We start from the raw sequence: 17,323 nt of genomic DNA on the forward strand, positions 1-17,323 counted from the left end.
GTTGTGATCCTGGGGCCCTGGGACTGAGTCCCACATCGGGCTCCCTGCATGGAACCTGCTTCTCCCTCTGCCTGTGTCTCTGCCTCTCTCTCTGTGTCTCGAATGAATGAATGAATGAATGAATGAAGAAAGAAAGGAAAGAGAGAGAAAGAAAAGAAAGTGAAAAGAAAAAAGGAAAGAAAGAAAAAGAAAAGAAAGAAAGAAGAAAGAAAAAGGAAAGAAAGAAAGTCCGGGTGGCTCAGCCGTTCAGCGCCGCCTGCAGCCTGGGGTGTGATCCTGGAGTCCCCGGATCGAGTCCCACATCGGGCTCCCTGTGTGGAGCCTGCTTCTCCCTCTGCCAGTGTCTCTGCCTCTATGTCTCTCATGCATAAATAAATAAAATCTTTAAAAAAAAAGTAAAAAATACTTGAGTGGCACACACTGTAGCTTCTAATGAAAGCAGCGACTATTAAAAGCAAGGATGGTTAGAATCCATATGGTTTTGGTGTCTAGCAGGAGTACAGTGATGACTACGTGTTACAGCTTTTCCACCTGTGCTGAAGACTCTGGGAAAATGACCGGTATGGGGGTGCCTGGGTGGCTCAGTTGGTTAAGCATCTGCCTTCGGCTCAGGTTGTGATCCCAGGGCCCTGGAATCAAGCCCCTCATTGGGCTCACTGCTCAGTGGGGAGCCTGCTTCTCCCTCTCCCTCTGCCCCCCCCCCACTGTGCTCTCTCTCAAATAAATGAATAAAATCTTAAAAAAAAAAAAAAAAGTGGCCAGTATGTAAAAGAGATAGCAACAGGGAGAAGTTATTCAAGACCCTTATCTCCTGGGATGCCTGGGCCGCCCAGTGGTTGAGCCTTCAGCTCAGGGTGTGATCCTGGATCCCAGGATCTAGTCCTGCCTCAGATTCTCTGTGGGGAGCCTGCCCCTCCCTCTGCCTATGTCTCTGATTCTCTGTGTCTCATGAAAAAATAAACCTTTAAAAAAAAATCCTTATTTTGTAATGTATACTTCCTATCCCATCAGAAGCTTAAGTGCTGTCCAATAGAAATGTAATGTGTGCCTCATACGTCATTTAAAATCTTTTAGTATGGGCGGCCTGGGTGGCTCAGCGGTTTAGCACCTTCAGCCCAGGGCCTGATCCTGGGGACCCGGATCGAGTCCCACGTCAGGCTCCCTGCATGGAGCCTGCTTCTCCCTCTGCCTGTGTCTGCCTCTCTCTCTCTCTCTGTATCTCTCATGAATAAATAAGTAAAATCTTTAAAAAGTAAAAATAAAATCTTTTTGTAGCCATATTAAGATAGTAAAAAGATCCATTGATAGATGAAGGGATAAAGACACAATGGAATGAATATTTGCTCAGCTATAAAAGAGGATAAGATCTTGCCATTTACAACAACATGGATGGATTTATAGGGTAAACGCCAAGTGAAATAAGTCCAAGAAAAAATACTGTGTGATTTCATATATGTGTGGAATCTAAAGAAAAAAGAAGCAGGCCCATAAATTCAGAGAATAAACTGATAATTGCCAGAGGAGTGGGGGGAGGGGGATTAGGCAATGGGTGAAGGGTTGTGGGAGATACAGGCCTCCAGTTTTATGGAAGGAATAAGTCATAACTTAGGGGGGGTAGTCTATAATAGTGTAATAGCTTTGTATGGTGACAGCAGCTACACTCATGAACATAGCCGTGTATAGACTTGTCGAATCACTATGTTGTATGCTTAAACTAACATTGTTGTCACCTGTACTTCAGCTAAAAAAGTAAAAAGAGGGGCACTGGCTGGCTTAGTTGGTAGAGCATATGACTCTTGATCTCGCGGTCATGGGTCCATGCCCCATGTTGGTTGCGGAGATCACTTAAATAGCAATAAAAATAATTTTATAAAGTAAAAAGAGACAAGTGAAATTAACTTTATGTATTTTACTTAAACCCAAATATCCCAAATACCACTTCAACATATAATTAATATTAAAAGCTAAAAACAGGGACACCTGGTTGGCTCAGTCAGTAGAGCATGTGACTCTTTATCTCGGGGTTGTGAGTTCTAGCCCTGTATTTGGGTATAGAGATTACTTAAAAATAAATCTTAAAAATAAAAGCTAAGTACATTCTCCTTTTTGGACTGCCTTTAACATCTAGTGAGTATTTTACACTTAACACAGATCTCAACTTGGACTAGCCACATTTCCAGTGCTCAGTAGCGAAATGCAACCAGTGACTACCATATTGGATAGAGAAGTTCTAGAAAGATCCCTTTATTGCATGTCACCTGTTTAATGGCAAATTCATCTTGAGTGTTATGGTTTATTATGTATAATTGGGAATATGTGGGTTGGGAGTAAGTTAATTAAATATGATTTTGAAATGCTTAATTATTAAGTTTTATGATGATTATCTTTGCTATGGGAACACCTAAATATCGTTAATAGATTTTGAGATATTTCAGAACACTTAAAGTTTTCCTTAAGCAGTTACAATGATACACAGGAATTTTCTCTCTCCTCTAAATGCAGAAGCTAATCCCTAGTGCGGTCTCTCTCTAGATTTTAAATTCCAAATCTGTGGAATATAAATTGAGGTTTCAGAGCATGAGAACAAGGATTATGTGACTAGTAGTATAAACTGGGAACTCAGGTGGTTGTGGGTGGAGGTGGTAAAGCGACTGAAGCAAGGCTGAGATTTTTGTCTTACTTGTTTTTGTTTTTATTAAACAGCTTTGTTGAGTTAAAGTCTGTTTCTTTCCTGGGCCTCTGTGCATTAATTGGGAGGAAGTCATAATGTGAGTAACTCCAAAAAGTGAAAATCCAAAGTCAGATACTTTTTTTTTTAAGATTGTATTTATTTATTCATGAGAGACACACAGAAAGAGGCAGAGACACAGGCAGAGGGAGAAGCAGGCTCCATGCAGGGAGCCCAACATGGGACTCGATCCTGGGTCTCCCGGATCACGCCCTGGGCCCAAGGCGGCGCTAAACCACTGAGCCACCCGGGCTGCTCTGGTTTGTTTTTTTTTTTTAATTGAAGTGTAGTTGACATACAATATTAGTTTCAGGTGTAAAATGTAGTGATTCAACATTTGTATACTTTACAAAGTGATCCTCTTGATACTTCTAGCTACTGTACAAATTGGTTACATGTTATTAACTAGATTCCCTTTGCTGTACATTGTACCCCCCATTCTTTCTTATTTAATAACTAAGTTTGTACTTTTAATCCTCTTCCCTTATTTTGCCCATCCCGTCCCCCACAAGATAAAGTTTACTTTAAATACAGCACAGCTTGGGGCACCTGGGTGGCTCACTCGGTGCCCTTAAGCATCTGCCTTCAGCTCAGGTCATGATCCCCGGGTCCCGGGATCAATCCCCTTGTCAGGCTCCGTGCTCATCGGGAAGCCTGCCTCTTCCTCTCCTGCCTGCTCGTGCTATCTCTGTCACTCTCTGTCTGTCTGTCTCTCAGATAAATAATTTTTAAGAATAAATAAATAAATAAATACAGCTTATTGATATCTCTAGCTTTTTTGTAGGAAAAACATGCCGCATTCATTCCACAAATGCTTATTGTGTTCCTAGGATGTGGAAAGCGCTGTGTTGGTATCTTGAGTACACCTTGCCTTGAAGGAGCTCCTTCCTGTGCATATAGCAACTGATGCAAGGGGAAAACAGTCCAAAAAGTATGATGGGAATGGGAAACCCAGCAGCATAATACAACTTTGGAAAATAAATCAGGGGACACCTGGGTGGCTCAGCAGTTGAGCGTTCGCCTTTGGCTCAGGGCGTGATACTGGAGTCCTGGGATCGAGTCCCACATCAGGCTTCCCACAAGCCTCTCTCTCTCTCTCTGTGTGTGTCTCAGAAATAAATAAAATAAAATCTTTAAAAAAAAAAAGGAAAATAAATCAGAAAATGGAAGCTTTGTTACGTGGATAGTCGAGATAGTGGAGATAGTTGTTTTCCACAGAACTTTGAAAAGTTCGTGACACTTAAAACATTAAGGATATATTTGTTCTTAGATGCATAATGTCCTGATTTTAGGGTGGGCAAAGACAGACAATTATAAAGGCAGAACTGATCCTGTAATAGTGCTGTATGGTGACCGAGGGTAGCTAACACTTGCGAGCACAGCATAACACAGAGAAGTTGAATTACTGTGTTGTTACCTGAAACTAAGGTAACATTGTCAACTGTACTCAAGTTAAAAAATTAAATGAAAAGACATAACTACGCTGACCCAGAGCTACTTCTAAAACCAAAGAGGGGCACCTGGCTGGCTCAGTCAGTGGAGCATGCAACTCTTGATCTTGGGGTCATGATTCAAGCTCCACATTGACTGTAGAGCTTACTTTAAAAAAGTGAAAAAAGGGGATCCCTGGCTGTCTCAGCGGTTTAGCGCCTGCCTTTTGCCCAGGGTGTGATCCGGGATCGAGTCCTGAGTCGAGCTCCCTGCGTGGAGCCTGCTTCTCCCTCTGCCTGTGTCTCTACCTCTCTCTCTCTCTCCCTCTCTCTCTCTCTCTCTCTCTCTCTGTCTATCATGAATAAATAAAATCTTTTATAAAAATAAAAACCAGAAAATATCCATTTACAGTCCATTAAAATATTAATGGTAAGACTAAACGTTAAAGCAAAAAACTAGATGATTTTCTCTAATAGTTTATGTTACCTTTTTTAAAGATTTTATTTATTTTGAGAAAGGGAGAGAGCATGAGCAGAGGGAGGGGCAGAGGGAGAGGGAGAAGCAGGTTCTCCACTGAGCAGGGAGCCCAGTGTTGGTCTCCGGCCCAGGACTCTGGGATCATGACCTGAGCTGAAGGCAGACACTTAACCGACTGAGCCACCCAGGCACCCCTTGATTTCACTGATTTCTGCTCTTATTATTGTCTTTCTTCGCTTTATAAGCATAAATTTTTATTTTATTTATGATAGTCACACAGAGAAGGAGAGAGAGAGGCAGAGACATAGGCAGAGAGAGAAGCAGGCTCCATGCACTGGGAGCCTGATGTGGGATTTGATCCCGGGTCTTCAGGATCGTACCCTGGACCAAAGGCAGGCGCTAAACCGCTGCGCCACCCAGGGATCCCTGCTTTAAGCATAAATTACCCTTCTTTCTCTATTTTCCTAAGAGGGAAGCTTTGATCATTGATGTTAGGTCTTTCTTCTTTTCTAGAATACACATTTAATGTTATAACTGTCCTGCTAAGCACGGATTTTACAACATTCCACAAATTTTGATAGGTTGTATTTTCATTTTTATTTAGTTCACAATGTTTAATTTTTTTCCTGCAGCCTCTTTTTTGACCAGTATGTTTCTTAAAGTGTCTTGTGTAATCTCCAGATATTTGGGGTTTTCAAGGTATCTATTGATTTCTAGTCTAAATTAATGTGATCTGGGGCACCTGAGTGGCTCAGTTGGTTAAGCATCTGCCTTCAGCTTAGGTCATAATCCTGCCCTGGGATCAAGTTCCATATCAGGCTCCCTGCTCAGTGGGGAATCTGCTTCTCCCTCCTCTTCAGCCCCCCCCCCACCGCGCGCGCGCGCGCGCGCGCGCGCGCGCACACACACACACACACACACACACACACACCCGCTCATATTCGCTTGCTCTGTCTCATGTTCTCTCTCTCAAATAAATAAGTAAATTCATATGATGAATTCATTCATTCAAAGTATGAATATTACTTTGTATATATCTCTTTTTTTAAAAAATCTTTCAAGTATGTTTTATGGCCCAGAATATGGTTTATCCTGGTGGTGAATGTTCCACGTGAGCTTGAGAAGAATGTGTGTTCTGCTGTTGTTGGATAAAATATTCTATGAATGGGGCAGCCCCGGTGGCGCAGCGGTTTAGTGCTGCCTGCAGCCCAGGGCGTGATCCTGGAGACCCGGGATCGAGTCCCACGTCAGGCTCTCTGTATGATGCCTGCTTCTCCCTCTGCCTGTGTCTCTGCCATTCTCTCTCTCTCTGTCTCTATGAATAAATAAATAAAATCTTAAGAAAAAATACGCTATGAATGTCAAGCAGATCAAGTTGATTGATGGCGCTGTTAAGGTCAACTGCATCCTTGCTGATTTTCTGCCTTCTGGATCTATTCATTCCTAAAAGAAGAGTGTTGGAGCTCTAGCCGCAGTAGTGGGTTTGTCTATTTCTCCTTGCATTTATATTAGTTTTTGCCTCGTATATTTTGTTTTGTTTTGTTTTTTATTTGTGGAATACACAGAATGAGAGGCAGAGACCTAGGCATATGGAGAAGCAGGCTCCCTGTGGGACTCAGTCCCAGGACCTAGGATCACGACCTGAGCCAAAGGCAGATGCTCAACCACTGGGCCACCCAGGTGTCCCTTTGCTTCACATATTTTGATGCACTATTGTGAGCTGCGTAATTGTTTAAGACTATTATGTCTTCTTGAAGAATTGACCCCTTTATCTTTGCATAATGCCCCACTTTATCTCTGCTCATTTCCCTTCTTCTGAAATCTGAAATTAATACAGCTACTCCAGGTTTCTTTTTCTAAGTGTTTGCAGGATATATCTTCCTCCATCACTTTACTTTTAGCTTATATTTTTATATTTATACTGGACTTCTTTTAGACAACATACAGTTGAGTCTTGGATTTTTTTATCCACTCTGACACTTTTCTTTTCGTTTTTAAAGATTTTATTTATTCATTCATGAGAGACACAGAGACACAGGCAGAGGGAGAAGCAGGCCCCACGCAGGGAGCCTCATGTGGGACTTGATCCCGGAACTCCAGGATCATGCCCTGAGCCAAAGGCAGACGCTTAACAGCTGAGCCACCCAGGTGTCCCTCACTCTGACACTTCTCTGATGATATCATTCACACTTAATTTGATTTTGTTTTTTAAAGATTTATTTATTTATTCATGAGAGACACAGACTGAGAGAGAGAAGCAGAGACACTGGCAAAGGCAGAAGCAGGCTCCCTGCAGGGAGCCCGATGCGGGACTTGATCCCAGATCCCGGGATCACGACCTAAGCTGAAGGCAGATGCTCAACCACTGAGCCACCCAGGCGTCCCCTTAATTTGACTGTTAAATGGTAGGGTTAATATCTATTTGTTTTCTGTTTGTTGCACTAGTTCTTTGTACCTTTTTTTCCTCTCCTCTTTTTCTTCCCCGGTTTAATTTTATTTTTAAAGAGTTATTTATTTTACATTTTATTTTTAAAGAGAGAAAAAGGGAGAGGGAGAGAGAGTCCTCCATTGGATGCTTAACCAACTGCACCACCGAGGCACCCCATGCCTCCTGTGGTTTTATTTTATTTTTTATTTTTTTATTTTTTTATTTATTTATTTATTCATTCATTCATTCATTTATTTTTTAAAGCTTCACGAATTTGCATGTCATCCTTGAGCAGGGGCCATGCTAATCTTCTCTGTATCATTCTAATTTTTTAGTATATGTGCTGCCGAAGCGAGCACCCTCCTGTGGTTTTAAATGAGCATTGTATAGGATTCCATTTTCTCACCTCTAAGTGTATCAATGTTCTACTTTTCAAAAACTGTTAGTGACTATCCTAAAATTTATAATATACATTTATAACTAACACAATCTACTCCCAACACTCTATTGATTCATGGATAATACAGGTTCTTTGTGGGTAGTGCAGGTACCATATACTAGAGTACTCCCAGTTTCTTTGTGCTATTCCTTATAACATTGCTTTTATTCATTTCACTTTTCCATATGCTATAATCACCCAATTCACTATTACCATTATTATTTTAAACAAAGAGTTACTTATTTGCTTGATTCAGAATAAGAAATATAAGGGTGCCTGGCTGGCTCTATCAGTAAAACATGCAACCCTTGATCTCAGAGTTGTGAGTTTGAGCCCCACATTAGGGCTTTTTTTCTTAAAAATAAGAAATCTTAAAAAAAAAAAAAAAAAGAAGATAAAGGGACACCTGGGTGGCTCAGTTGGTTAGTATCTGACTCTTGATTTCAGTTCAGGTCATGATCTCAGCATCATGAGATAGAGCCCCGTGTTAGGCTCAGTGGGGAGTCTGCTTAGGACGCTCTCCCTCTCCCCCTACTCCCACTCGCATGAACACTCTCTCTAAAAAAATAAAAATTTAATTTTTAAAAAGTAATAACTTGGGATCCCTGGGTGGCGCAGCGGTTTGGCGCCTGCCTTTGGCCCAGGGCGCGATCCTGGAGACCCGGGATCGAATCCCACATCGGGCTCCCAGTGCAAGGAGCCTGCTTCTCCCTCTGCCTGTGTCTCTGCCTCTCTCTTTCTCCCTCTCTCTGTGTGACTATCATAAATAAATAAATTAAAAAAAATTAAAAAAAAAAGTAATAACTTGGGACTCCTGGGCTGCTCAGCTATTGAGCGTTTGCCTGTGGTTCAGGGTGTGACCCTGGGGTCCCAGGATTGAGTCTGACATCAGGCTTCTTGCATGGAGTCTGCTTCTCCCTCTGCCTGTATCTCTGTCTCTCTCTGTGTGTCTTTCATGAGTAAATAAATAAAATCTTAAAAGAAAAAAAAAGAATTTCATTTTTATTTAAATAAATTTAATAAATAAATAAATACTTAAAAAGAGTAAAAAATGTACAAGGCCATTTACATTAATTTGTTCCATTTATGATGCTCTTTTTGTACATCCAACTTCTTGACCTGTATAATTTTTCCTCTTCCTGTGTAACTTCGTTTAACATTTCTTGAAAGTCAAGCGTTCTGGTGAGAAATTCCCTCAGTTTTTGTTTGTCTGAGAAAGTCTTTATTTCTCCTTCACTTTTGCAGAATGATTTTACTGGGTATATAGAATTCTAAGTTAGTGGGTTTTTCTTTCAATGCTTTTTTTTCTTCAAGATTTTATTTATTTGAAAGAGAGCAGTAGAGAGAGCAAGCGTGGGGGGGCGGCAGAAGGAGAGGTAGAGAAGCAGACTCCTCACTCAACAGGGAACCCAACATGGGGCTCAACTCCTGAGATCATGATCTGAACTAAAGGCAGATGTCTAACCGACTGAGCCACCCAGACGCCCCTTCTTTCAACACTTTAAATATTTCACTCCAGGGATCCCTGGGTGGCACAGCGGTTTGGCGCCTGCCTTTGGCCCAGGGTGCGATCCTGGAGACTCGGGATCGAATCCCACGTCGGGCTCCCGGTGCATGGAGCTTGCTTCTCCCTCTGCCTGTGTCTCTGCCTCTCTCTCTCTCTCTCTCTCTCTCTCTCTCTGTGTGTGTGTGTGTGTGTGTGACTATCATAAATAAATAAAAAGAAAATTAAAAATAAATAAATAAATATTTCACTCCACTCTCTTCTTGCTCTCATGGATTCTGATGAGAAGGCCAAGTAATTCCTATCCTTATTCCTCTATAGGTAAGGCATTTCCCCCCCTGGATTCTTTGATGATTTCCTCTTGGTCTTTAGTTTCCTGCAGTTTGAATATGATAAGCTTAGTTGTAGTTTTTAGTATTTATCCTGCTTGGTATTCTCTGAAGCTCCTGGATCTGTCATTTGGTGTCATTAATTTTGGAAAATTCTTGGCTGTTATTACTTCAAATTATTTCTTTTGCTCTATTTTCACTTCCTTCTGCTACTCCAATTACATAGATACTGCACCTTTTGAAATTGTCCCACAATTTTCAGATATTCTATTCTGGGTTTTTGTTTGGTTTTCTTTTTGCCCTTTCATTATTTTTTCTCTGCATTTCAGTTTGGGAAGGGTTTTCTTTTTTTAAGATTTTATTTATCTATTCATGAGAGACAGAGAGAGAGAGAGACAGAGGCAGAGATCCAGGCAGAGGGAGAAGCAGGCTCCATGCAGGGAGCTCGACATGGGACTCGATCCTGGGTCTCCAGGATCACACCCTGGGCTGAAGGCAGCGCTAAACTGCTGAGCCACCCAGGCTGCCTGTTTTTTGTTGTTGCTGTTGTTTTAAGATTTTATTTATTTACTCATGAGAGACAGACACAGAGAGAGGCAGAGACAGGCAGAGGGAGAAGCAGGCTCTACGCAGGGAGCCCGATGTGGGACTCGATCCCGGGACCCCAGGATCACACCCTGGGCCGAAGGCAGACACCCAACCGCTATGCCACCCAAGTGTCCCTCATTCTTTGAAACTCAAAAATCTGTACTATGTTTGAATCTGGTTCTGATGCTTGGTTTGCCTCTTCAGACTCTGGGGGTTTTTTTGCCTTGAAACTTAATATGACTTACAAATTTTTGTTGAGGGCCAGACTTCATGTATCGGGTAATAGGAGAGAAGTATGTGTTCAGTGTGTGGGTTGGTGTTGATCTGGCTAGCAGCTGGACTACTTTCCTGTTTGCTGGAGCTCTAGGTGTCAGAGGCTTTCCCTGCCTCTCATGTCCTTGTTTTTGTCTCCCCTGTTGTCCTTGAGATTCCCTGAAAACTCCTTAAATAGAATCTGCACCTTTGCAGCTCTTTCGACTGTAATCCACTGTTGCTATTCTGTAGCCCTGTTGACATGGTAAAGGAGAGAGATTTTCTGTAATCCTATACTAAACCTCAGTCTTTTAGATCTGTGTCCCTAGGCTATGACTTTCACAAGTGTCTCTGTATTTTCCCCCTTAGATGTGACAGGAAGGCTAAAGGGGCCTAGCTTTGGGTAATTTGTCCCCCCGCCCCCCAGAGTCAGATAAATATAAATAATAGGAGAACTCTCCTGCATAATTCAAAATGATTACTTTTCCCCTCCCCCTGCTGGAAACACAAGTGTTACTTCTTGGTTCTTCATAATGAGAACCCAGTGGGGTTTCTAGAAGCAAAATCTACTAGAATGTGGAGGCCTGGCTCAGAGCACAGCCTCAAGAGTTTCCTGCCCAGCTGTAGCCCACACCCAGCCCTTAGCAATGGGTCAGATACAGTGTTGGTCTTCCTCCCAGGTTATGGCTCTGGTGGCTTCTGTCCCAGGTAAACTGATCTCATCTGTGATTCTGTGTGCTCGTCTCCAGATTCTGAGCTCAGTTTGTGCTGCAGCCTGAATTCTCTAGTAGCTCCAAGAAAACCCATTCAAGTCCTTGATTTTCAGTTTGTTCAGGTTTTTTTTTTCTTATAAGGACATGAGTGACAACTTCCAGACTCTTTATATACTGGAACTGAAACTGGGGCACCTGGGTGGCTCAGTGGTTGAGCGTCTGCCTTTGGCTTAGGTTGTGATCCTGGGGTCCTGCTTCTCCCTCTGCCTGTGTCTCTGTCTCTCTGTCTCTCATGAATAAATTTAAAAAAAATTTTTTTTTTTTTAGATTTTGTTTATTCATGAGAGACACACAGAGAGAGGCAGAGACACAGGCAGAGGGAGAAGCAGGCTCCCTGAAGGGAGCCCAATGCGGGACTTGGGCTCCCGGGATCACTCCCTGGGCTGAAGGCAGACACTTAACCGCTGAGCCACCCAGGTGTCCCCGATTTTTAAAATCTTAAACACACACACACACAAAAACTGAAACTGGAAGTTCCCCAGTATGTATTTTTTCATTAATCATAATTATATTAAATATTTTCTATTTATAATAACATTGGTTTAATTATATTAAAACATGTACATAATTATAAACAGTCCCTGTTGGGGCACCTGAATGGCTCAGTGGGTTTCACCTCTGACTCTTGATTTTGGCTCAGGTGGTGAGATCAAGCCCTGTGCTGGGCTATGTGCTCAGCATGGAGTCGGCTTGTGCCTCCCCACCCCCTCAAATAAATAAAAATAAAAAATAGTCCCTCTTAGAAGAAATGTCATGATTCTAGTGCTTCTCAATCACCATTGTATTACTCCCAAACCTCTTAACATGACTTGTTAATAGTTTGCTGTTATTTCTGTGTATATATCCATATCTCTATGCACACAAAGATATGCATAGACACACACACACACACACATATATATACACACACACACACTTTTAATCTGGATATAATGTGTGTATACTACACTGCAACTTTTTTCCATGCAATGCTCTGTACTTTTTTCTTTAAAAGCTAAATTTATTTCAAATAAGGTTTATATTCAACAGACAAAACTATATTTTTTTGAAATTTCATCTATTGGGATCCCTGGGTGGCGCAGCGGTTTAGCGCCTGCCTTTGGCCCAGGGCGCAATCCTGGAGACCCGGGATCGAATCCCACGTCGGGCGCCCGGTGCATGGAGCCCGCTTCTCCCTCTGTCTCTGTCTGTGTCTGTGCCTCTCTCTCTCTCTCTCTCACTGTATGCCTATCATAAATTAAAAAAAAAAAGAAATTTCATCTATTATTCATAATCACTGATTTTATCCAATAAAAATGTATTAAGGGGCACCTGGCTTGCTCAGTCAGAGGAGCTCATGACTCTTGATATCAGGGTTGTAAGGTTCTAGCCTCATGTGGGGTGTAGAGATTACTTAAATAAAACTTTTTTAAAAAATGCATTAATTTGGGCAGCCCAGGTGGCTCAGTGGGTAACACTGCCTTGGGCCCAGGGCGTGATCCTGGAGACCCGGGGTTGAGTCCCATGTCGGGCTCCCTGCATGGAGCCTGCTTCTCCCTCTGCCTGGGTCTGTGCCTCTCTCTCTCTCTCTCTCTGAGTGTGTCTCTCATGAATAAATAAATAAATTTTTTTAAATGCATTAATTTGGGTTGCCCGGGTGGCTCAGCGATTTAGTGCCTGCCTTCAGCTCAGGGCGTGATCCCAGAGTCCCGGGATCGAGTCCCATGTCGGGTTCCCTGCGTGGAGCCTGCTTCTCCTCTGCCTGTGTCTCTGCCTCTCTCTGTCTTTCTGTGTCTCTCAAAAATAAATAAAATCTTTAAAAAGAGAAGCATGCTTGGAATTACAAGGACAGTTGGTTACCTCCTCTCTTGTTTTCCATCATTTATTTGTTCAACAAATATTTGCTGGGCACTTTGTGAAGCTCTAGGCTCCTTTCCAAGTGCTCTTACCCTTTGGATAAAGCTAGCAAACAGTTGCCTGAAGAAAGTGGGCAGGTGGCCCAAGGAGAGCAGCACCTGAGTTCAGAACACCACCGTGGGTGGGGGTGGGGAGGAGGGGAAGGGAGCACTGCCTAGGAGAAAAACACGCTTAACCTGTTCCATCTAAAGGACAACCCTTTCTAATTTGGTGATTGTGGGGTTCCCCAGCCTGCCTGCTGGCTCCTCACCCACACTTCTTTTAGCGAGGCACGCTGGAAGGTGGGCTCTGTTACACAGAAGTAGCTTGCTCTCCCCACAGGAAGAGATCCCCTGGAGCCCCAGAACATTGCTACTTAAGAGACCTGCCCACGGTGGCCTAGGCTCACCCCCGGGGGCCTTCCCTCCTACATCTGAATGAAAGAGCCCACTAGACAGGAAGAAAGGTGGCAGCAGCATGGAAGGGAAGGATAAGAATGAACACATAGAATCATGGACCCTACAGGACACATAAATAACTCTAGAAACAGAAGAGAATTTCAAATTGGCCCAATTAGTATACTCAGAGGGTAGTGCATCAATCAAACAAACAATCTACAAGGAAAGGGGATTGATTGGACAACGGGAAGAGTGATTGCCAAAGTAATGTAATGGATTGGAAGAATGATAAAATGGACAAGCAGAAGGCCGGGTAATTGGGAGGACAAAGTAGAGAAAGCCTCCCAGAAAAGAAATCAGACAGACAGCTGATGGAGACTATGTCTGTGTAAAGAAGGAGAACAAAGACTATAGAGTAGAGAAATAAATCCTGGAACGTTTCCTCTAATTCAAGAAAATGCCACTCACTAAGTGTCAAGCAGGACTAATTGGAAAGGCCCACTCACTCTCATGAGATTTCAGAACCAAAAATCTTCCCAAGAGGAGGGTGAAAAGCCATGACCACTTGCAGGGTGTCCAATCAGACTGACTTCAGATTTCTCATCACCAAATGCTGGAGGATATTGCAGCAATGTCTCCAGAGTTCGAAGAGAGAAGTGTTAGAACCTAGAATTCTATATAGTCAAGGCATCAATCAAATGTGAAGGTAAAATGAAGATACCTACAGACATAAAGATATTCCCTGCATGGGAAATTTTTTGAAGAAATTCTCCAAAAAATTTTTTAAATCCAAAAGGAGCACCTGGCTGGCTCAGTCAGTAGGGCATGTGACTCTTGATCTTGGGGTCATGAGTTTAAGCCCCAAGTTGGGTGTAGAGATCGCTAAGAAATAGTAATGATAATAATTCAAAAAAGGAAGTTGATGTGGGAGTAGCAGTTAGAAACTAAAGTACAACACAGTTCATATTAGAAATAAAAGAGGAAATATGTGGAAGATTCTTCTTTGCCAAAATGTTAATGACAGTTACATCTTCCCTTTTTTTATTGGTCCCAATACGCTACTTGGTTCTGTAATAATATTTGCACATTCACAGCTTTTATGACACTACTTCTCTGGTGTTCCTTTAGGATTTATTCTTTCAATAAATGTTTATTGAGGGCACGTGGGTGGCTCATTCAGTTAAGCGTCTTCCTTCAGCTTGGGTCACGATCTCCCAGTCCCGGGATCGAGCCTCACGGCTGGCTCCCTGCTTAGCGGGGAGCCTGCTTCTCCCTCTGCCCTCTGCTCATGCTCTCCCTCAAATAAAAAAATAAAGTCTTTAAGTAAGTAAATAAATGTTTATTGAGCTCCTATTAGCCAAGAACTTTTCCTGGCACCGGGAACATTCAGTGAACACAACAAAACTCCCTGCATGGGTTTACTCTCTTTCAAATGGGAAGACACACCTCTGGGGAGGTGGCCAAGCTCTGAATCAAGTGATCCATGAAGAGCAAATACAAAGCCTCCGAGGCAAAAAACACATGGCTTCCTGTAGCCAAGAGGAAATTCAACTTTATATTTAAGTGGATAAACAATGTATAAATATTTGTCTTGATAAAGCAAGATAATACTTCAAGAAAAATTGGGTGGTGATTAAAATAATTAATACATTAATTCACTCATTTTCATAGAGGGAAATCAGTAGACACAATGTGACATTTATTACTCAAGACGTGGATGACTTCAGGGCCTCCAGGGTGGCTCAGATGGTTGAGCGTCTGCCTTGGGCTCAGGTCACAACCTCCAGGTCCTCGGATCCAGCCCCAAATCAGGCTTCCTGTTCCACGGGGGGGGAGACTGCTTCTCCTCTGCCTCTTCTCCAAACTCCCTGTCTGTGCTTTCTCTCTTTCTCTTTCTCTCAAATAAATAAAAAGTAGATGACTTCATATAATATCTAAAGACAAAAAGATAGCCAGTAGGTGTAGAAGTAAAAGCCAACTGGGGGACTCCTGGGTGGCTCAGTGGTTTAGTGCCTGCCTTTGGCCCAGGTGGTGACCCTGGAGACCCAGGATCGAGTCCCACGTCGGGCTCCCTGCTTGGAGCCTGCTTCTCCCTCTCCCTGTGTGTCTCTCATGAATGAATAAATAAAATCTTAAAAATAAAAAAAAAAAAGCCAACCAAAACTGTTGGGAGTAAATGAGAAGAGTCAGTGTAATAAATCACTTATATACCTGGAAGAAGAAAATACACTGTAAAGTCAGGATACAAATAGGGAAGGATTTTATTTCATGTTCTAAGGATATTGAACTAGAGAATGAAAACCAGAAACGAAGAACAGTGGTTTTCTATATGTGTATGTGGACCTGGGAATGAGGAAGGGGTGACTTTCATTTTTCATTTCCTACCCTTCTATTCTAGTTCTTTCTCTCTTTTCTTTCTTTTTACTTTGCCTGCAGAGCTATATTTAAAAAAAAAAAAAAAGCTTTAAAATAGCATAGCACCCGTTTTGTTTCCAAATGCATTTAGAGTAACTTACAGAAATATAAACAATAATGATAGTAACCATGAGATGAATTTGAGAAGGAGGGAAAGTCATCATAGGGAGTTTGTAGCTTGGGTAATTGTTAGTATTTTAAATTATTTAAGATATATGTGACAGATTTTTCATGGCTTTGCAATTCTGAAATTAATGCTTTCTCGCATATTTCTCAAAAATCCTGCTAACTCGAATGGAAAATTCTCTCTTTGGAGATAATGATCCACTGGAGACAGCTGAGAGAATGAGCCAGATCATTCCAGCCGGAAGTCCTCCACCAACTCAAGGTGTCAGTTTCATTTGAAATCTGACCTGCTTTTTTTTTTAAATTTTATTTATTTATTCATGACAGACACACACAGAGAGAGAGGCAGAGACGCAGGCAGAGGGAGAAGCAGGCGCCTCACAGAGAGCCTGATGTGGGACTCGATCCCAGGACCCCAGGATCACGCCCTGAGCCAAAGGCAGTGCTCAACCACTGAGCCACCCAGGTGTCCTGCCCCCAAATTTTAAAACTGTGCTTCATAGGACGCTCTCAAGAAAGTGAAAGGAGAACTTGCAGAATGGGAAAAAATATTTATAAATCATGTATCTGATAAGGGGCTAGTACCTAGAACTTATAAAGAACTCTTACAACCCAACAACAAAAAACAAGCCAATTTAAAAATGAGTAAAAGATTGGGGCACCTGGCTGGCTCAGTCGGTGGAGATTGTAACTCTTGATCTTGGGGTTGTGAGTTTGAGCCTCATGTCGGGTGTAGAGGTTACTTAAAAACAAAACTTTTTAAAAAATGGGCATAAGATTTAAGTAGATGTTTGTCTAAAAAAAGTATAAATAGCCAATATGCACATGAAAGGATGCTCTACATCAGCAGCCATCAGGAAGTGCAGAACAAAACCACAGTGTGATACCACTTTACACTCACTAAGAAGGCTGTGATTTAAAAAATGAATTGGGGTGTGTGGGTTGCTCACTCAGTTGAGTGTTTGACTCTTGATTTCAGCTCAGGTCATAATTTCGGGGTCATGAGATCAGGACCCACCCACATCGCACTCTGCACCCACTGCAGTCTGCTTAACCCTCTCCCTCCCCCTGCTTGCTCTCTCTCTCTCTCAATTAAATGAATACAATTTTTTTTCAAGATTTTATTTATTTACTCATGAGAGACATAGAGACACACACAGATAGAGGCACAGGCAGAGGGAGAAGCAGGCTCCATGCAGGGAGCCCGACGTGGGTCTCGATCCCAGGTCTCCAGGATCACGCCCTGGGCTGAAGGCAGCGCTAAACTACTGAGCCACCTGGGCTGCCCAGAAGCTAATCTTTTTAAAAAATGAATTAAAAATAATAATAATTACAAGTGTTGGCACAGAGGTGAAAAAATTGGAACCCTCATACATTGCTGGGGGGAGGGGGATATAAAATGATGCAGCTGTGTGGGAAATAATTTGGCAGTTTCTCACAGTTAAACATAGAGTTACCATAGGACCCAGCAGTTCCACTCCTAGCTACACACCCAAGGGAAATGAAAGCATACGTCTGCACAAAACTTGTACATGAATGTTAATGGAAACACTACTTACA

The 17,323-nt window shown here is 42.3% G+C and overlaps 1 non-coding gene across 1 annotated transcript; it reads right to left on the reverse strand.

Moving 5' to 3' along the window:
• Positions 1-7,314: 7,314 nt before the first annotated feature.
• LOC129494450 (U6 spliceosomal RNA) lies at positions 7,315-7,423 on the reverse strand. Its single transcript, XR_008661345.1, has one exon. It is a non-coding gene; the product is annotated as a U6 spliceosomal RNA (small nuclear RNA).
• Positions 7,424-17,323: the final 9,900 nt, after the last annotated feature.

Source organism: Nyctereutes procyonoides, unplaced genomic scaffold (assembly GCF_905146905.1).
Source record: "Nyctereutes procyonoides isolate TBG_1078 unplaced genomic scaffold, NYPRO_anot_genome, whole genome shotgun sequence".
NCBI lineage: Eukaryota > Metazoa > Chordata > Mammalia > Carnivora > Canidae > Nyctereutes > Nyctereutes procyonoides.